The sequence below is a fragment of the Giraffa tippelskirchi genome, chromosome 2, assembly GCF_054371585.1.
Source record: "Giraffa tippelskirchi isolate mGirTip1 chromosome 2, T2T-mGirTip1v1.2.pri, whole genome shotgun sequence".
Classification (NCBI taxonomy): domain Eukaryota; kingdom Metazoa; phylum Chordata; class Mammalia; order Artiodactyla; family Giraffidae; genus Giraffa; species Giraffa tippelskirchi.
In genome coordinates this window covers 125935135-125957208 of record NC_137276.1, presented here as the reverse complement: position 1 = coordinate 125957208, position 22074 = coordinate 125935135, and the positions used below count along the sequence as shown (strand labels likewise).

Genomic DNA, 22074 nt, shown 5'->3' with positions numbered 1-22074 from the left:
ATTTTTCAAATTCCATATATATGCATTAGTATACTATATTGGTGTTTTTCTTTCTGGCTTACTTCACTCTGTATTATGGGCTCCAGTTTCATCCATCTCAATAGAACCGATTCAAATGTATTTTTTTAATGGCTGAGTAATATTCCATTGTGTATATGTACCACAGCTTCCTTATCCATTCGTCTGCTGATGGACATCTAGGTTGCTTCCATGTCCTGGCTATTGTAAACAGTGCTGTGATGAACATTGGGGTACATGTGTCTCTTTCGATTCTGGTTTCCTCAGTGTGTATGCCCAGCAGTGGGATTGCTGGGTCATATGGCAGTTCTATTCCCAGTTTTTTAAGGAATCTCCACACTGTTCTCCATAGTGGCTGTACTACTTTGCATTCCCACCAACAGGGTAAGAGGGTTCCCTTTTCTCCACACCCTCTCCAGCATTTATTGCTTGTAGACTTTTGGATAGCAGCCATTCTGACTGGTGTGAAATGGTACCTAATTGTGGTTTTGATTTGCATTTCTCTAATAATGAGTGATGTTGAGCATCTTTTCATGTGTTTGTTAGCCATCTGTGTGTCTTCTTTGGAGAAATGTCTGTTTAGTTCTTTGGCCCATTTTTTGATTGGGTCATTTATTTTTCTGGAATTCAGCTGCAGGAGTTGCTTGTATATTTTTGAGATTAATTGTTTGTCTGTTGCTTCATTTGCTATTATTTTCTCCCATTCTGAAGGCTGTCTTTTCACCTTGCTTATAGTTTCCTTTGTTGTGCAAAAGCTTTTAATTTTAATTAGGTCCCATTTGTTTATTTTTGCTTTTATTTCCAATATTCTGGGAGGTGGGTCATGGAGGATCCTGCTGTGATTTATGTCGGAGAGTGTTTTGCCTATGTTTTCCTCTAGGAGTTTTATAGTTTCTGGTCTTACATTTAGATCTTTAATCCATTTTGAGTTTATTTTTGTGTATGGTGTTAGGAAGTGTTCTAGTTTCATTCTTTTACAGGTGGTTGACCAGTTTTCCCAGCACCACGTGTGAAAGAGATTGTCTTTTCTCCATTGTGTATTCTTGCCTCCTTTGTCGAAAATAAGGTGTCCATAGGTGCGTGGGTTTATCTCTGGGCTTTCTATTTTGTTCCATTGATCTGTATTTCTATCTTTGTGCCAGTACCATACTGTCTTGATGACTGTGGCTTTGTAGTAGAGCCTGAAGTCAGGCAGGTTGATTCCTCCAGTTCCATTCTTCTTCCTCAAGATTGCTTTGGCTATTCGAGGTTTCTTATATTTCCATACAAATTGTGAAATGATTTGTTCTAGTTCTGTGAAAAATACCATTGGTAGCTTGATAGGGATTGCATTGAATCTATAGATTGCTTTGGGTAGTATACTCATTTTCACTATATTAATTCTTCCAATCCATGAACATGGTATATTTCTCCATCTGTTTGTGTCCTGTTTGATTTCTTTCATCAGTGTTTTATAGTTTTCTATATACAAGTCTTTTGTTTCTTTAGGTAGATATATTCCTAAGTATCTTATTCTTTTTGTTGCAATGGTGAATGGTATTGTTTCCTTAATTTCTCTTTCTGTTTTCTCATTATTGGAGTATAGGAATGCAAGGGATTTCTGTGTGTTAATTTTATATCCTGCAACTTTACTATATTCATTGATTAGCTCTAGTAATTTTCTGGTAGAATCTTTAGGGTTTTCTATGTAGAGAATCATGTCATCTGCAAACAGTGAGAGTTTTACTTCTTCTTTTCCTATCTGTATTCCTTTTATTTCTTTTTCTGCTCTGATTGCTGTGGCCAAAACTTCCAAACTATGTTGAATAGTAGTGGCGAAAGTGGGCATCCTTGCCTTGTTCCTGACTTTAGGGGAAATGCTTTCAATATTTCACCATTGAGGATAATGTTTGCTGTGGGTTTGTCATATATAGCTTTTATTATGTTCAGGTATGTTCCTTATATTCCTGCTTTCTGGAGGGTTTTTATCATAAATGGATGTTGAATTTTGTCAAAGGCTTTTTCTGCATCTATTGAGATAATCATATGGTTTTTATCTTTCAATTTGTTAATGTGGTGTATTACATTGATTGATTTGCAGATGTTAAAGAAACCTTGCATTCCTGGGATAAAGCCCACTTGGTCATGATGTATGATCTTTTTAATATGATGTTGGATTCTGTTTGCTAGAATTTTATTAAGGATTTTTGCATCTATGTTCATCAGTGATATTGGCCTGTAGTTTTCTTTTTTGTGGCATCTTTGTCTGGTTTTGGAATTAGGGTGATGGTGGCCTCATAGAATGAGTTTGGAAGTTTACCATCTTCTGCAATTTTCTGGAAGAGTTTGAGTAGGATAGGTGTTAGCTCTTCTCTAAATTTTTGGTAGAATTCTGCTGTGAAGCCGTCTGGTCCTGGGCTTTTGTTTGCTGGAAGATTTCTGATTACAGTTTCGATTTCCGTGCTTGTGATGGGTCTGTTAAGATCTTCTATTTCTTCCTGGTTCAGTTTTGGAAGGTTATACTTTTCTAAGAATTTGTCCATTTCTTCCAAGTTGTCCATTTTATTGGCATATAGCTGTTGGTAGTAGTCTCTTATGATCCTTTGTATTTCTGTGTAGTCTGTTGTGATCTCTCCATTTTCATTTCTAATTTTGTTGATCTGATTCTTCTCCCTTTGTTTCTTGATGAGTCTGGCTAATGGCTTGTCAATTTTGTTTATCTTCTCGAAAAACCAGCTTTTAGTTTTATTGATTTTTGCTATGGTCTCTTTTGTTTCTTTTGCATTTATTTCTGCCCTAGTTTTTAAGATTTCTTTCCTTCTACTGACCCTGGGGTTCTTCATTTCTTCCTTCTCCAGTTGCTTTAGGTGTAGAGTTAGGTTATTTATTTGATTTTTTTCTTGTTTCTTGAGGTACGCCTGTATTGCTATGAACCTTCCCCTTAGCATTGCTTTTACAGTGTCCCATAGGTTTTGGGTTGTTGTGTTTTCATTTTCATTCGTTTCTATGCATAATTTGATTTCTTTTTTGATTTCTTCTGTGATTTGTTGGTTATTCAGAAGCGTGTTGTTTCGCCTCCATATGTTTGAATTTTTAATAGTTTTTCTCCTGTAATTGAGGTCTAATCTTACTGCATTGTGGTCAGAGAAGATGGCTGGGATGATTTCAGTTTTTCAGAATTTACCAAGGCTAGATTTATGGCCCAGGATGTGATCTATCCTGGAGAAAGTTCCGTGTGCACTTGAGAAAAAGGTGAAATTGATTGTTTTGGGGTGGAAAGTCCTGTAAATATCAACTAAATCTAATTTGTCTATTGTATCATTGAAAGTTTGTGTTTCCTTGTTAATTTTCTGTTTAGTTGATCTATCCATATGTGTGAGTGGAGTATGAAAGTCTCCCACTATTATTGTGTTATTGTTAATTTCCCCTTTCATACTTGTTAGTATTTGCCTTATATATTGTGGTGCTCCTATGTTGGGTGCATATATATTTATAATTGTTACATCTTCTTCTTGGATTGACCCTTTGATCATTATGTAGTGTCCTTCTTTGTCCCTTTTCACAGCCTTTATTTTAAAGTCTATTTTATCTGAAATGAGTATTGCGACTCCTGCTTTCTTTTGGTCTCCGTTTGCATGAAATATATTTTTCCATCCCTTCACTTTCAGTCTGTATGTGTCCCTAGTTTTGAGGTGGGTCTCTTGTAGACAGCATATATAGAGGTCTTGTTTTTGTATCCATTCAGCCAGCTTTGTCTTTTGGTTGGGGCATTCAACCCATTTACATTTAAGGTAATTATTGATAAGTATGATCCCGTTGCCATTTACTTTGTTGTTTTGAGTTCGTGTTGAAACATCCTTTCTGTGTTTCCTGTTTAGAGAAGATCCTTTAGCATTTGTTGGAGAGCTGGTTTGGTGGTGCTGAATTCCCTCAGCTCTTGCTTGTCTGTAAAGCTTTTGAATTCTCCTTCATATCTGAATGAGATCCTTGCTGGGTATAGTAATCTGGGTTGTAGATTATTCTCTTTCATTACTTTAAGTATGTCCTGCCATTCTCTTCTAGCCTGAAGAGTTTCTATTGAAACATCAGCTGTTATCCTTATGGGGATCCCCTTGTGTGTTATTTGTTGTTTTTCCCTTGCTGCTTTTAATATTTGTTCTTTGTGTTTGATCTTTGTTAATTTGATTAATATGTGTCTTGGGGTGTTTCGCCTTGGGTTTATCCTGTTTGGGACTCTCTGTGACTATTTCCTTCCTCATTTTAGGGAAATTTTCAACTATTATCTCCTCGAGTATTTTTTCATGGCCTTTCCTTTTATCTTCTTCTTCTGGGACTCCTATGATTCGAACGTTGGGGCGTTTCATATTGTCCCAGAGGTCCCTGAGGTTTTCCTCATTTCTTTTGATTCTTTTTTCTTTTTTCCTCTCTGCTTCGTTTATTTCCACCATTCTATCTTCTACCTCACTTATCCTATCTTCTGCCTCCGTTATTCTATTGTTGGTTCCCTCCAGAGTGTCTTTTATCTCCTTTATTTCCTTATTCATTATATATTGACTCCTTTTTTTTCTTCTAGGTCCTTGATAAACATTTCTTGCATCTTCTCAATCCTTGTCTCCAGGCTATTTATCTGTAACTCCATTTTGCTTTCAAGATTTTGGATCATTTTTATTATCATTATTCTAAATTCTTTTTCAGATAGATTCCCTATCTCGTCCTCTTTTGTTTGGTTTGGTGGGCATTTCTCATTTTCCTTTACTTGCTGAGTATTTCTCTGCCTTTTCATCTTGTTTAGATTGCTGTGTTAGGCGTGGCCTTTCTGTATTCTGGTAGTTTGAAGTTCCTCTTTACTGTGGAGGTTCCTCACTGTGGGTGGGGTTGGACGGGTGGCTTGTCAAGGTTTCCTGGATGAGGGAGCTTGTGTCGGTGTTCTGGTGGGTGGAGCTGGATTTCTTCTCTCTAGAGTGCAATGGAGTGTCCAGTATTGAGTTTTGAGATGTCTATGGATTTGGCGTGCCTCTGGGCAGCCTGTATATTGATGCTCAGGGCTATGTTCCTGCATTGCTGGAGAATTTGCGTGGTATGTCTTGCTCTGGATCTTATTGCCTCTTGGGTGGAGCTTGGTTTCAGTGTATATGTGGAGGCTATTGGATGATCTCTTATTAATTAATGTTTCCCCTGGCTTTCAGTCTTATTCTTGCAGTAGCCTCAAGACATCTCCATCCATACAGCATCAATAATAAAACTTTTAGGTTAATGGTGAAAAGATTCTCCACAGCGAGGGATACCCAGAAAGGTTCACTGAGTTACATGGAGAGGTGAAGTGGGGGGGGGGGGGAGTTTGAGGTGACCAGGAGGAGAAGAGGGGGACTCAAACAAGGAGAGAGCAGTCTAGCCAGTAAGCACTTCCCTCTGTGCTCTCCACAGTCTGGAACCCTCAGAGCGGTTCACAGAGATACAAAGAGAGGGGGGAGGAAGGTAATAGAAGTGAGCATGAGTAGAAAGGGAGGAATCAAGAGGGGACAGAGAGATCTGGGCAGTATTCTGTTCCCGAAGTGTTCTCCAGTACCCAGAACACCCTCAGAGATTCACAGAATTGGGTTGAGAAGAGAAGGAGGAGGGTGGGAGATAGAGGTTCCCTGGGGGAGAAGAAAGAGGATCCACAGGGAGAGAGAGTGATCAAGCCAGTAATCACACTCCTGAGTAAAAATGGGTACTAAAGATTGGATTCTTAAATGTACAAAAATGATATCAAATATGTAAAACAAAGATTAAAAATCTAGAGTAGAGGTTAGACTCTTATAAAACATACAATATAAAAAAAAAGAAAAAAGAATACAGTGTAAAAAGAAAAAAAAACAGTAAAACAGTAAAAAAAGAAACAGTAAAAAAAAGTAAAACAGGAAAGAAACAGTAAAAAAAAAAGAAAACACAAAAGGTATAAGATATATGTATGCAGTTTGCTTTAAAAATAGGGTTGTTTTTTTTTGCAAGGTAATAGTGGGTTATGAAAATGAAAATTAAAGGTGTAATAGAGGACTTAAAGAAAAAAGAAAGAAAAAAATTTTTTAAAAATTAAAAAAAATGATAATAGTAAAAATATATATCCTGGACTTGAGCAGTGTGGGGTCTGTTCAGTTTCAGATAGATCCTTGTTCCTGCTTATACTTTTCAAGATCTATAGGCCCCTTTCAATGCAGTCGGTGTTAACTACAGGGATTTTAATCTGTTGGCCTGTCACTTCCAACGCGCTTCCCTCTGTTTATTTGGCTTCTGTTTGGAGGTCTTCAGTATCTAATTTCCGCCCTGCCACAAAGGGGCGGAAGCGGTCTCTTTAGGTTCGCTTGTTCAGTCCTGCTGTGGGGAGGGAGGAACACTGCAAACCTATATCACTGGCGTGTGTGTGGAGAGCTCGCAGTGTCTCGGCCGCACTGGGTTCGCCCCCGCTCACGGCGTGTGTGCTTTCCCCGTCTACCCTGCTCAGGCTTCAGGTTTCTCGGCCGGGGAGTGGGCCCTGAGATGCGTGCACTTCCCAGGTCTAAGCCGCTCAGGTTCAGGTTCCTGGGTACTCCACGAAGGCGCAGACTCGGTTGCGCCCGCGGTTTGTGCCGTTCCCGGTCGGAGCAGCTCAGGCAGCCAGGAGTTTGGGGAACGCACTCTCCCCTATTGGGGCGGTGCGGCTTATCACCTCCCTGGTCCCCGCCTCGGTTTACAGGCGCGCCCGGCTCCGGTGTGCTTTGTGTTGGTTCTGGGGAGCTGGTCTCTGGCTGCGACCCTCCCGGCGGCTGGCGACCCTCTGGGATCTCAGGCAGTCTTTGCTTAGAAACTGGGAGCCTGTTTGCAGATTGGTAGGAGGTGCCCTCTCTGGGGCCGAGTTTGCCCCTTTCCGGCTCTGGCGGGCCCCGCCTGCCCGCTGTATCCGGCGGGAGATGGGGCGGTCCGCAGCCGGCTAGCTCTCCTCTGGTATGGCTCAGTCCTTTGTTCTGTGAGCGGGCCGGCAGTGCCTTAGATTTCGGCTTTTCGCGGGATAGTTTTCTCTCTCTGGCTGTCCCACAGTTTAGGTTACTATCTCACGTTAGCTCCCTCAGATTGCCCTCAGGGCGATCAGGCCCAGTCCTTACCCTAAGCAGTGCCGCCCGCTCCTCTCCGTTCAGCCCCCACTTGCTGGTGGTAGATGCGAGTGTCTGGGGTTCTTTGCTGGGAGTTGCCTTTAGGTACGTAATCTGTGGGTTTTATTTATTTTTTCTCCCAGTTATGTTGCCCTCTGAGATTCGAAATCTTCCCTCAAACCCGCCGGTGAGAGGGTTTCCTGGTGCTTGGAAATTTCTCCTCTTTTTCGACTCCCTCCCCGGGACGGGTCTCCGTCCCTAACTCTTTTGTCTCTCTTTTTATCTTTTATAATTTCTCCTACCTGCTTTTGAAGATAATGCGCTGTCTTTCTGGATGCCTGACGTCCTCTGCCAGCGTTCAGAAGTAGTTTTGTGAAGTTTGCTCAGCGTTCAGATGTTCTTTCTATAAATTTGTGGAGGAGAGAGTGGTCTCCCCGTCCTATTCCTCCGCCATCTTAGCCTCCTCCCATCTGTAGAGGTTTATATTAAACTAGTGTAACTGCCAGTGAGCCACTGGATGGAAAACCCCAAGTCAGCAAATTGTTGTATTGACTTTGATGGGTAACTATGGCTTGTGGTTGCTTATCCATAGGCTAAAGACTGTTTCTCCAGAGGCAAGTGATCTCAGATTCCGGCCATGTTTGAGGAAGGTCCAATATAGCCACGTGCCAAGTTACTTCAGTCACGTCCAATTATTTGCGACCCCATGGACTATAGCCCATCAGGCTCCTCTGTCCATGGGATTCTCCAGGCAAGAATACTGGAGTGGGTTGCCATTTCCTCCTCCAGGGGATCTTCCCAACCCAGGGATTTAACTCACATCTCTTCTGTCTCCTGCATTGGCAGGTGGGTTCTTTACCACTAGTGCCACCCACAGTCGTGGAGTAAAATACAACCTGATGTCAGTACCGCTTAGAAACTTTAAAAATGAACAAAAACTTATTAAACGCAGTTCCTTCTGTACCTTGATTGTGGTCATGGTGGTTTAGTTACTAAGTCGTATCTGACTCTTATAACCCCTTAGACTATAGCCCTCCAGGCTCCTCTGTCCATGGTATTTCCCAGGCAAGAATACTGGAGTGGGTTGCCATTTCCTTCTCCAGGGGATCTTCCTGACCCAGGGATTGAGCCCAGGTTTCCTGCATTGCAGGAGAATTCTTTACCAACTGAGCTACCAAGGAAGCCTGTATTTTGACTAAACTTACCAAAACACCAGCCTCCCAGTATAGCAGCCACCTGGTATTGATTGGTGGATATTCAGAGTGCATTTATCGAGCACCTATCAGGTGTCAGGCTCTCTCCTAGGCACAAGAAATATGAAGGTGAACACACAGAGCTCCCTGAGTCTATGGTGCTCCCTTTCAAAGGCCATCACAACCCAGGATGATAAGTGGTACAATCAAATTAGGCATAGAGTGCTACAAAGCACTGAGAAGATGCCTCATCAAACTTAGTGGAGAGAGGCTGCTCAGAAAGCTTCCATGGAGAAACAATATGTTACCTGAGTCTCCAAAGATTGGAAGAAGATAGTTGGCAACAGAGGAATAGAGAAGAAAGGAACATTCAGGAAGAAGAAGCCACCTTTTCTCAGAGGAGATGAATTCAGAGAATTGTAAATAATTTAGCGAGAGGAAAAGGAGACCACAAAGGGTCAGGGAGAGAGAGTGTCCAGTGAGAAAGGTAAATGAGAAACAATAACATAATGTTGAAGTATTTTAGCCAGGAAGTGACAAACTTAGACATACATCTTAGAGAGAGGACTCCTGCTGAAGAGAGAAGCAGGGTAAAGGGACAGAGTATTGGGGCAAAGGGTGTCTGATGGATTGGGTGAATAAAGAAGAAAGAACTGACCTGAGAACCCTACTAAGGATGGAGTTGACAGGAGTTAGTGGATAATTGTGCTGTATGTGGGACTTGGAAGGAGGATGGAGGTGACAGCTGAAGGAAAAGGAAATTTGTATCATGATTCCCATGTTTCCGGTCTCGGGAACTATGTGACTCCAAAGTGCCACTGACTAGAGTTTTAAATGCTCGGTCCACGGAGCTGGGACTAAGCAGACATGGGGGTAAAACTAGCTAATAATTATACCAATAGCTAACAGTTCAATTCTCTGTGTTAAAAATAGGGTTGGGGTTAGGTTAGGGTTAGTTACTGATATAACTAGAGGGTATGGTCTGAATGTTTGTGTCCCCCCCGACCAAATTAAGATGTTGAAATCCTAACCGCTAAGGTGACAGTATAAAGAAGTGGGGTCTTTGGCAGGTGACAGGTCATTAGGGTAGAGCCCTCACGAATAGGACTAGTGCCCTTATAAATGAGCCCTAGAGGGATCCCACCCATCAGGCAGAAGCAGGCCCTTACCATATACCCAGTCTGTCACTGCCGTGACCTTGGATGCCCCAGGTTCCAGAACTGGAACATACGTGGTTCTTGCTTATAAGTCACCCAGCCTGTGGTGTTTTGCTATCATAGCCTGAACAAACTAAGACACCAGCTAATAGTCACTGAATGTTCACTATGTGCCAGAACTTATGCTTAGAGAAGAAAGGTAACTTACTTAGGTTTAAACAGCAGGAATGGGTACTACTGAGTACAAGCCATGTTATTCTAAACTCTTTATGTTCACTCAGTTTGCTCTGCTGTTCACTCAGTTTGCTCTGCTGTTTCCAGCCAGTTTCGAGAGACTAAGGAACCAAAGTAAGTCCTGCTGTCTTTATCTTTTCAATCCAAGGTCTACCTAAGCATGTTAGCACTCTGTCAGTCTGCTTAGCACTGTGGGAAGACTGACGTTTAAAGTGAAATTGATAAAGCAAGGCCATAAAACCCTACCAGTAAGAATGTCATAAATAATTTGTGCTTGGCCTTAGAAACCCTTATGCTTTACCTATAAATCAATATATACAGCCCCTGCAAAAAGCAGGGCATTATGAAGAGAAACTTCAAAGAGAAGGGTAGAATTTAACTTCGATGTCTTTGTGAGGAGGAAAACAGGCATTTTCTGGTTAGGCTGTATCTCTAAATTCTTTGCAGGTCATCAGATTTATAAGTGACTCACAGAGGTTTTCTTTTTGCTTCATAAGTCATTTGCACCAAGTGGTGGTTTCTGTATTGTTGGTGGTGGTCCCTAAAGTGAAAATGAAAGTCGCTCAGTCATGTCTGACTCTTTGCAATCTCATGCACTATACAGTCCATGGAATTCTCCAGGCCAGAATACTGGAGTGGGTAGCCTTTCCCTTCTCCAGGGGGTCTTCCCAACCCAGGGATGGAACCCAGGTCTCCTGCACTGCAGGCAGATTCTTTACCAGCTGAGCCACAAGGGAAGTCCCTAAGTCATGCCCAATTCTTTCATGACCACATGGGCTGTAGCCTATCGGGCTCCTCTGTCCATGGAATTTCCCAGGCAAGAACACTGGTGGGGTTGCAATTTCCTTCTTCATGGGATCTTCCCAACCCAGGGAGTAAGTCTGCATCTCCGGCATTAGCAGGGGAATTCCTTACCACTAAGCCACCATGGAAGCCCAGGTTTCTGTGTTAGCCCACCATTTTTTAGAGAACAGAAATTGTATCTGTATCCCACATCCATTTTCATTCTCTTGACACCACCCAGAACATGTGCTCTTCTCCAGCAGCACTTGTAAAAGTACTACTATACATAATAAAGACAGAAAGGAGAAAAGGTCTGTGTTCATCAGCAAATATTTAAACCTTAACATGGGAAAGAAGCAGGAAATCTTCCATTCAATGTTTTAATTATTAAAGAGCTCTGGCAACCACTCCAAAAAGTCATTTTCTACCCAGGTAGCTTTATCAGCTTAAATGAGTCCCTTATTAAACAGAATTTCAAAAGGCAGTAAAAGCCACAAAATAATGGGATTACTTTGGGAAGTGAAGCTAGGTAGCTTTCTAATGTGTGTTCTTTTCTTTTGAACATACATTTCAAATGTGTAACTGTCAAATGTCTAAATTATATCAGGAAATCTGATGCGACAGTGTCTGATTAGCCACAAACTGCTGAGAGCCCTGCTCTTGGTCCAAGCCACCATGATCTCTCACCTAGATGACAGTAATCACTTCTAAAATGGTCTCCCAGCTCTCAAGCTTATCCCCCTGCAGTCTTTTTCCCACAAAGTAGTCCATTTATTCTCATTGCTATATAGTATTTCCTGTGTTATGTTAATACATCTCAATTTATTTATCCATTCTACCGTTGATGGGCATTTGGGTAGTTTCTTGCTTGAGTAGTCAAAATTACACACTTCATCTTTTTGGTGAGAATAAAGATATAACTTGGTTAGTATATTCTTGGGAGTAAATTTTCTGGGTCTTAGGGTAGTTTTCGGAGAAGGCAATGGCACCCCACTCCAGTACTCTTGCCTGGTAAATCCCATGGACGGAGGAGCCTGGTAGGCTACAGTCCATGGGGTCGCTAAGAGTCGGACACGACTGAGCGACTTCACTTTCACTTTTCCCTTTCATGCACTGGAGAAGGAAATGGCAACCCACTCCAGTGTTCTTGCCTGGAGAATCCCAGGGATGGAGGAGCCTGGTGAGCTGCCGTCTATAGGGTCGCACAGAGTCGGACACGACTGAAGCGACTTAGCAGCAGCAGCAGCAGCAGGGTAGTTATATGTTCAGCTTTAATAGATAGGGCAAAGAGTTTTCCAAAGTAGTAATTAGCATTGCATTTTCATTTTGCTTTACCCCATTTCTTACTTCATTCAGTCTTATACATATCTTCTGTCTTTCTCTTATATTTTTCTTTCAGTGTTTAATAATAAATATGTAAAAATCTAATCTACTTTTGAAAAAGTAGATTGTTCAGGATTAAGGATATTCCAAATAATGTGTCCCAAACTTCAAAAGCATATCCTTGAGGCACTCCAAGGTTCTGAGTGATGGTTCATTGATGGGAATATGGGCAGTCACATCACACACCATTTTGCAACAAACACACTAAATAGTCCTGGAACATTTATTGATATGATTAGTCATATGACAGTAATAGCTAATGAATAATTTGAGATTATCTTTGACATTGCTTCACTTGTTAGCAAAAATAACTGACTATAATCATTATCCTAAAGCATCTAAAACCTTTAGACCTAAGTCCAGCTCTATCATATGTCTCAATATGACTAAGTTCTAAATCAGTAAGGTTTACTTTGATCAATTGGACTGAACCCTTTATTGCTTTGCCCCTCTTGTCCTTGTTCTGACTAGTTTGGATCCTATTCCTAGTGTTTTCTCCTCAGTGGAAGCTTTGTCTTGAGTTGTACTCTCGTTTAATATTTCAAGCGTTCATAAGGCCTACACGCCAGACTAGGCACCATCAGATCTTCCCACGGCCTATTTACATTCATCCGTGATTTGGAGCCTGCAAAGCCTGCACTGAAGATAGCAGCATAAGATGAAAGAAACTTGGGTCACTGTATGTGTCAGGGTCCCAGCAGGAAGCAGCTGATACCTTCAGAAGGAAGAGAGTTTAAAGAAAGACTATTGACACGAGCGGGCAAAGTTAAAGGATCTAACAAAAGGTGACAAAGCACCCGAGACTAGGAACAATGGGGAGCTGTTCTTACACTGAGGTCAAAAAGAAGGAGGAGACAGATCAGTACACACAGCATCTCGTGCTAGCTGTAGTCATGGGAGAGGATGAGCCGTGGTTGAAACAACAAAGACTCTGACCTCTCCTCTCATTCTGCAGTCTCCCATTGGTGCTTCTCATCAGCAAAACCTACTGGGAAGCCATAGGGTAAGGGCATCAGTGTGATCCAGTCTATAGGGGCACAGAGCAGAGAGGGGAAGACAAAGAATAGATCTGGTTATCCAGCAGCATCCCTGAGACATTGTCTGGAAGGTGGCCGTCAAGGAGAGAAGTCTGACTAATAACCCATACATTAAGTTTAGCGTGTATTAAGTGTTAATCTGTTAAACCTCTAAGATTTAGGGGTTGTTCGTTCCAGCAGTTAACCTACTCTAACTAATATGGACGATCTATTTTTATTTACACATTATGTCTTTTATATCTGAATTGTTTTCCAAAACTATCAGGAGAAATGTATAACAATCCTCTAAAACTATAAATTAGTCTTAACAGAGATTTTTTTTTACATAAATTGTAAGTAATTCTACCTTGAGATTACAAATAATTAGTCTTTGGATGTTCCAAACTACTGCTTTTTACAATGACAGCTCAAAAGTGAAGAAATTGTGAGGGAGGATAAAATACTGCATTTATTCTTCAAAAATGAGACGAAAAGAAGGAGAAAATACCATGGGGCAATTGTCAAATGAATACGGTAGAAAAATTCTTTTCAAGACTCCCCACTCCCATTTAAACTCACCTCCTTCCTTTCAGTCCTCTGTTCCCTCTCCCTTCCCAAATCCAAGTGCCTCTTGCTCTCAAAATGGCCCCTGCTATCTTGGAAACACATTGTGTTACCCCAACAGGCCCTTTCTACCTCCGCCACCTCTCTCTGCTCAAGACCTTAACTTACATTGAAACACTGCCCCTGGACCTTGCAAGGTGAGTGGTTACCTATCTTGACAATTTCATTTATTCATGCACTCATTTTTAAAAACTAAAATCATTGGATATCAGTTAAGTAAAAGGTATATTCAAAAGATGTTAAGTCTACAAAGGGAGATGGATATATGGCATATATATATATATATATATATATGCTAAATTCCTTAATTTGAGATATCTGGTTTCCTTAATTAACAATAATCTTTTGACATTCAGACTACCTGCCCCTTGTTGCAAACTTCTATATAACCTGACTCCTCCCCCGAGCCTCTTTGGCGCAGTTTCTCAGGGTTGCTTGAGATGTTGAAGTACTAAAAAATTCCACCAAATAAAACACAACTCTTCACCTTAAGGTTGTGACTATTTTCTTTAGTCAACAATTGCAATAGAGATACAACATAGAAGCAGATAACCACAGAATAAGGCAGAAAAGGGCCAGTGACATAGGAGAGGCACAGAAAAAAAGTCCTACAGGACTTTAGAGAAAAGGAAAGGAAAGTTGGTATGTATCCTGCATGCTCCAAGCACTAGGCTAAGTAGAATGCATACGTTAGTTTATCTTTCTTTCATATGGCTAGTTTCTTCTTGCCCTTCAGGAATTTTTTTTTAGGAATTTTTTTAAATGTCACCTTACCCAGGAAGCCTTTCCTGACCCTGACTCACCCACTCTTTCTGCTATGCTCCCACAATCAAAGCTTTAACAAATGATTGGATAATTGTTAGTTTATAATCTATCATCTCAAATGATGGTAAGTATTTGTACAATGCTTTGTCTTTGTGCATTTTCAGTGTCTAACTCTGAATCCGGTGCACACTAAGCCTTCAGGGATGGAGGGACGGACAGATGGGCGGACGGACGGACGGGCGGACGGACAGACGGATGGATGGATGGATGAACGGATGGATGGATGGATGGATGGATGGATGACTGAAGTACCACTAGAGCATTCGAGGAAAAGGGGAATTGTATAAGCAACATGAAATCAGGAAACTAGAAGGTAGGCTGTTCTAGGGATTGTAGGAGTCCAGTTAGATTGTGTTATAAGGATATGGGCAGGAAGGTGGCAGGTGACAAATGTCAAAACAGAAGATAGAAAACAGTTTGTAGGATCTTGAATGCCAGGCTAAGGCAGCTGGACTCATGCAATAGAGTGGAGAGCCACTGGGAGCTGGTAAGTCAGGAAATAATGAGATCAGAGCCATGTTATAAAGTGACTAATCCAGTTGGAATATCTTTCCTTTTTCAATAACGTGTTCACTTTTCATCAAGAATTTTCTTTGCTTTAACTCAAAGGAGTTAATCTTATACTGTGGATTTGAGCAGCTCTGACAAACATTTTTTTTTTTTTCAAAAGACTCCAAACCTGCACATGTCTAGGTCAGCCTTGAGTAGTGTTGGTTTGCAATTTTTTTCTTTCAAGCAATTAGTCTTTATGCTATTCCCTAAGCCAGCAACCACATTATTTTGATGCAACACTCTGAAATTAATTCTGAGCTGCTCCCTAAGGCCCAGCATGTGGTTACCAGCAAATGCTCACCCACAGCAGGGTGCATCACTGGTGACTTCTATATGAGATTCTCTTATAAGGCAACGTGTGTTGATAGAGAATCTGGTCATTCTTTTCACAAGAGATAATTTAAATGATACATTCATTCAGAGATATTATCTTGGAATATTATGAGAAATTTTTTAATACTTTATAGCAACTAGTTACAACAAATAAATCAATAATTAAAATTAGATCATCCTTTGACAATCACATATTATTCAATTTATCTGCCTTAAGCCAGTTTCTATAACAACACATGTACCAAAGCAACAAGTGATGACTTCAGACCTTTTTAGATAAAAGTTGCATCTTAAAATTGTAAGGTTGTACCAGTAAACACAAAACAGGCAAGTTCAGTTGTTATTTTGTTTCTAATGATATTTATTTTTCTCTAATTTCCTAAACTCACTGCTGATAAGAAAAAATAAATAATTGCAAAGAACACAAGTTCAATAAGACAGTACTACTGAGCTGTGTGATATTAAAGGAGATAATGGAGACTTTGATATTACCCAGATGGACTTCTGGAATCATCTCTTTAGATTCTGTATGTTCAATAATCAACATCTCAGAAAAGTACATTACTGAGATTGAAATATATTTTTATACAAAAAGTCACTAGACTTGAGCCACTTTTCAGCTTTTTTTCAGTCATTTAGAATGAATCATTTAGAATACCCATTATATGTATAACTGAACAAAAAAATCTGACTCATATTCTCACTTTCTTATTGTTGTTACCTTGACAAACTATACTCCCTTTTCCAAAGTCCACCCTTGGGTTGCATGAACAGACAAAGATAGCAACTTCTCCACTCTTCATGCTGCAATACAGCCTCTTCTCTAAAAATCCTAGAGCTGTGATGCAAAAAAGCACTGTAAAAGTTTTGATAGATGGATGGGTAAATAGATGCTATCCCAGAAAGTCTAGGATACAATTAGCCCTTCAATAAATGATCTCACTTTAATGGTCCTTGCAGTAAACTTTCTGTTTAAAATACAGGAAGCTCAACCCCCTTCATCTGGTCCATTCTTTAAGAATCAATAAATTAATTCCTGACAGATTTATTCTGCTAAACTAGTCATCATGGTTTCACTTTCTGCTCCCATAAGCCTGCATGAATCTCTGCCCAGTTTGGTTGACTGATATTCACAAGTATTTTTAACTTCTCTTGAAAAGAGAGCTCTCTCTGATCCTCTTGGTTACCTAGAGTCAAGGATGCACTTGGGTATTTGGTTTATCAGCATTTCTACAAATTCTGTTTTTCTACACACTCAATTCATATGCACATAAATATATATAGGTCATTTTAAAAGTTCATATCTGAAAGAAGATTGAAAATATTTTTATAACATTCCAGTTAACTCCAGATAATCAGAGGGCAAATATCTATCACTTAATTTACCCTAAAAAATCCTTCATTCGAATACCTGCTCTAGGTAAACATTTGCTTTCCTGCCATCCAGGTATTTACTACATAATCAACTTATTGATTGCTTTGCTGACACTTAATTCCCTTCATTTTTATTTTTTAAGAAGACTGTTTTGAAACTCAAATACTTTACTACTTATTATCCAGGAAAATCTAGAGTAGGTTTGCCTTCCCTCTGTGAGAAACTTGTCCATTCCCATTATGAATTCAAGAAGGAGCTGAGTTTCGTTCACATCTCAATTCCTTCAATATTCTCTGTATGCCACAGAGTCCTTCGAAACATAAATTCTCTTACCAAATGCTCTGCTCCAAGGGAAAGTTTATGAGCTGTATGTAGTTCTTACCTCAGTCAGTGCAAAGCTATCTATTCCATAGAGGCATTAACAGGATGTAGAACAAGATGTCTCTTTGGGTCCCCATGTAGTGATTTAGTCTAATGTAAATTTCTAGATCAGAAGTCCATGATGAAAAAAAATATTCAAGTCCCAAATATTTCCTTCTACATGTTAGTTTACTTGTGCCTATTATATTCTCTACATATACTCCTTATACCAAAGTATTATGAAATATTTTAATGAAGTGGTTTACATTTCCATAATAACAGTTATTCTAATTCATGTCAAATGGTATGAGGTTTCATAAGCCGTGCTTTGATTACACTACCAGAACCCAAATCCTCACAGTTACCCAGAGCATCAGGCAGCTGCTATGGGAGCCACCTGAAGAGGGAATGTTGAACCATGTCACCATTGCAGCTCTAAGCGACATGTGCAACCCGTGACTCTAGTCATCCAGAACAGTTGACGCCATGGTATTGTTGACTTCACTTCTCATGGAGGCTGAAGTCAGCTGGATGTTCTTATGGACAGCAGGGACTCTTTCGCCAACAATTTCATCCGTGTTCCTCTTTGGCCTGAGCAAAATAATAAAGCACTTGGGAGCAAATATACAACCCAATAAACCATAGCTGGATGCCAAGATTGCAAATATTTCCACGGCCACTTTAAATTTGCCTTTGGTGCTCAAGTAAGCAGGGACAAAAGAGATCCAGACGATAAAAAGACCAGCATTCCAAAGGTGATGCATTTTCCTTCATAGTAATTATCCTGCAACTGGCATGCCACAAAGGTTGTGAGAAAGCACAGTAAGGCCAAGAAGACATCCATCCCAAATACAGAGCACAAAAATTCTATAGAACCTTCATTACATTCCAGAATAATCTTTATATTTTGAGATTCCATGTTCTCGTATACCCTTGGGGGATTCAATACTAAATAGGCTATGCATAAGCCAATTTCAGCTAGAACAGAGGTTAGCACAATGATTTTCCGATAAAGAGGGCGGATGGATATAAGTCAAGTTTTGGATTTGGAAATTCTGTAGGCTGAAAACAGTGAAATAGTCTTACCAAGAATGCAAGACAGGCAGAGAGAAAAGCCCAGTGCCAGAGTGATCTGACAGGCCATGCAAGACCAGTTGTAGGGCTTGCCAATGAAGAGCATGGAAGACAGCAGTGTGATGACAAGAGAAACCTGAATAAGAAAGCTCAACTCCCGGTCATTAGCCATCACCAGCGGAGTATGTCTGTGTATCACATTCACAGTTGTGACTATCAAGACCACAGGTGCCCCAAAGATGGAGAGAATGACAAGCGTGAATCCCAGGGCCTTATCATAAGCAAGGAATTCCACTTCTTTCAGCACACACTCGCTATTTTGTGCATTGGACCAGTAGTCTTCCCCACATTGATCACACTCCCTTTGACCTAATGAACAAAGAACAGAGGACTGACTGCAAAGAAATACAGTTGTCCCCATCGGCTGTGAATTGCCCAGAAAAACCAAAGGCCTCATACAGGACTCACTGAGATTTTTTATAGAGAATATATATATCTTTAAAAAAAAAAAAAAAGCAGTGATAAAATGGTCTTAGAATGTGCGGCTAATAGTAAAGACTGAGAACTCATTTCAATTTTGGAAATTCAGTCTCCCTCCTTGATTTCAGCTGTTTCTGCATGCCTCTTTCTTTCTCCCCTAATTATCTAATTGAGAAAGATGGTGTATCCCCTCACAAACCTAAGAACAATGCACAAATATGTGAGAAATAAAAAGCTATTAAGGTAAAATGAGGTTTGTGACAGGGATACAGTTGATTATTATAAAATACGAGTGTTTTCAGCCTTCCATTCAACATTTTCCTCACCTACAGAAGACAATTTGTCTTTGCCCACTCAGCCTTCCCCTCCTCATCCTCCAGATGCAGATTTGAGACAATAGTTAGAGAAAGGTTGAGAACTAGAAGAAAGGAAATAAAAACAGCAACCATACTAACTAAGGTTGAAAACACTTTGGGGGCATTTAGCTGGGCAGAGGCTCTAAAGAAGAATATTGTTGTTGTTTAGTAGTTTTAGTTGTGTCTAACTCTTTTTGCAACCCCATGGACTGTAGCCTGCCAACCTCCTCTGTCCATGGGATTTCCCAGGCAAGAATACTGAAATTGGTTGCCATTTCCTTCTCCAGGGGATCTTCCCAGCCCAGGGATTGAACCCATGTCTCCTACATTGACAGATGAGTTCTTTACCACTGAGCCACTTGGGAAGCCAAAGTAAAATATTGCAACATAAGAAAAAATTGAGGTGAATCTGTGGTGGATTATGAAATGTATCTCTTCACCATTCTCTGAAAGATGCAGGTAAAGACTGGAATTTCCTCTCAATCACTTCTGACTGCTAGCCTGGATTTCTCTTGACGCAACTCTGCAGAGTCTGGGGTACGTGGGATCCCCTGACTTGTTCAGATAATGTGTTTTCTTTTCCATTTGGGGAAAATTTTCCATTTTTAAAATTCTCTTTTAAATAAATTACTATTGAGGACCTTTTGGCAAAAGACAAGTACAATTTGCGCTATTTTTAACAGAAGGTAGCAATAAAAATTAACCTGCTGCAACAAGCTTCATAAGGCTAAGCCTACCAAGCCCAGCTAAAATTCTGGCCAAGAACAGCGATTCAGCAGGTTGTAGTGAAATTCATAGAGCAATAGATACAGAACTCACCTGTCCTACAAACTTGAGTAATTATGGTCTTAAGCCAATTGCTTTTAGGGATGTGCTTTTAGATCTCTTATTTCTAAATTAAAGATAAGTCTGTAAAACATAGAACTGTAATTTACTTATTACTACTTATTTACTATTTTTCCATAACTAATGTTTAATCTATTTCAGAAACTGAAATAATTTTAAGTATTTATGAATGAAGTACAATTATTATAGAAGTATTATAAAATAATTTTAATAATTCATGAACGCATGAATCCCTGCATTCATATTTAACATCTCATTTTAAAAACTTTCCTCTCTGAAATTCATGGATTCAGGTCTTCTTTCCAAATGCAGCAGCTTTAGAACTAAAACCCAATGTTGTATTTTTTTCACACTGCATAGAACATCCAATAGTTTGATGGATCATAATTTTTGTGATAAGTTGTTCACATCTCTTTATAAAGAAGGCTCCCAAGGCCCTCTTTGCCAAAATATATTTAATCTACTCGCATTTTAACGTCAGTGAAAAATGATTATCTCTACCTGGTTCCCGTGACACGTGTCCATCAGCACATGGGATGCAGCCAAAGCAGCATATTGGTTCCCTGTGACGAATCCCCTTCCGGGTCCCAGGCTGACACACATCAGTACACACCGAATGGGGAAGCTAGCAAAGACAAAACAACACATTAACAAAGCCCTTTGTCTCTACCACTTGCCAAGCTATGAAAGTTTCCACCTGGATTTCTGTGGTCATTTTGTGATTTCTTGGAAAACCTAGGATAACTGGGCAAGACAAACAGACAGGACTTCCCTGGTGACACAGTAGATAGGAATCCACTTGCCAGTGTAGGTGACAAGGGTTCAGTCCCTGGTCTGGGAGGATTCCACATGCCACGGAGCAACTAAGCCCATGCACAACTACTGAACCTGAGCTCTAGAGTCTGTGAGCTGAAACTACCAAAGCCTGCACGCCTAGAGCCGGTGCTCCGCAACAAGAGAAGCCACCACAATGAGAAGCCTACGCACTGCAACAACGAGTAGCCCCTGCTCGCTGCAACTAGAGAAAGTCTGCACAAAGGAACAAACAAAAATGAATAAATAAATAATAAATAAATAAATAAAATATTTTTAAAAAGAATAACAAAGAGAATAATGATCTGGAAAGCCTACAGGAATTTTGCTAATAGTCCTGAAGTTGATTCTAGAAATGGGATTCTAGAAAAGTCCAGTGGTTGCTTCTAGAAATTAGCAAAGCTAAACCTAACTCTTTCTAACTTTGAAGACTCAGACCAGGCTCCATGTCCATGGGGTTCTGAGGCGAGGACAGTTTGTCAAGTCTCTTTCTGCTTGAGGGAAGACCCCAAGAATCATCCTGAGTGCCTGAGAAAGACTTCTCAGCAAGGTCATCCCAACATAGCCTGAGTATCATTCAGAGTCAGTACAAAATAAAAATGAAAGATCTACTCCATGAGGAAAATTCCACGGCAAAAAGGAAAAATGGACAGGGCATAGCACTGGGATATTTTCTCATAAAAAGAGTTTAGAAAACTAGGTGATAAACATAGTACATTGTACATGGTTGTGTACATTGAAGTCCATTATAAATGCAATGCTTGTAAATTTATATCTTAATGTAAATGAGGAGCTTCCCATTTAAAAAGGAGATAAGATATATTTTTCCATTAAGCAAAGATTCATTTTGGAAAGTGAAAAGATTCATTTTGGAAATCAGAATTTTCCTATGTTGAGTTTTGCAAGATAAATCTGAGTTAGATAACAATGGAAAATATCAGAAATCTCTGAGCTCAGTTACAGTATATAAGATTATTTAAATATGTATCGTTAAACATAATAGGTTGGCTTCTTATAAGTTGTGTGTGTGTGTGTGTGTGTGTGCACATATGTGTGTGTGACCACAGAATGACTGTATTTCCTCTCTCCTGATCCAATGTTCTAAAAAGTGTTAGTGTTAGTCTCTCAGTCACGTCCAACTCTTTGTGACCCCATGGACCATAGCCTACCAGGCTCCTCCGTCCATGGAATTCTCCAAGCAAGAACACTGGAGTGGGTTGCCATTTCCTTCTCCAGGGCATCTTCCCAACCCAGAGATCAAATCCAGGTCTCCCACATTGCAGGCAGGATCTTTACAGTCTGAGTCGCCAAAAAGAGCTCTCTATATACCTTTCTTTGAAAATCATCACAATAAGCTGATGCCTTTTTGTTCTCTTTCTGAGTATCCCTTCCCTTCTCAACCTCATGATCTCACTTCCAACACACTCACCTCACTAAAATATTTCTTGTCATGTCTGACACATTCTTCTTTCTCTCTCTTAGATATCTGGCACTCTTGATCAACTCCTCCTTGAAATGCAGGCTCCCTTGGCTTTCATTGGGTCCTTTTTATTTATTTTGTTGGTTC

General features: G+C 40.2%; 1 protein-coding gene across 1 annotated transcript in view; it reads right to left on the bottom strand.

Annotated features, from left to right (window-relative positions):
* KCNAB1 (potassium voltage-gated channel subfamily A regulatory beta subunit 1) overlaps positions 1–20224 on the bottom strand; it is a 532662-nt gene extending 512438 nt beyond the window's left edge. Inside the window, exon 1 of the mRNA XM_081570616.1 lies at positions 20196–20224. The gene's annotated coding sequence lies outside the window, so the exon portion shown is untranslated. The remainder of the gene's footprint in view (positions 1–20195) is intronic.
* Between the last annotated feature and the right edge of the window lie 1850 nt (positions 20225–22074).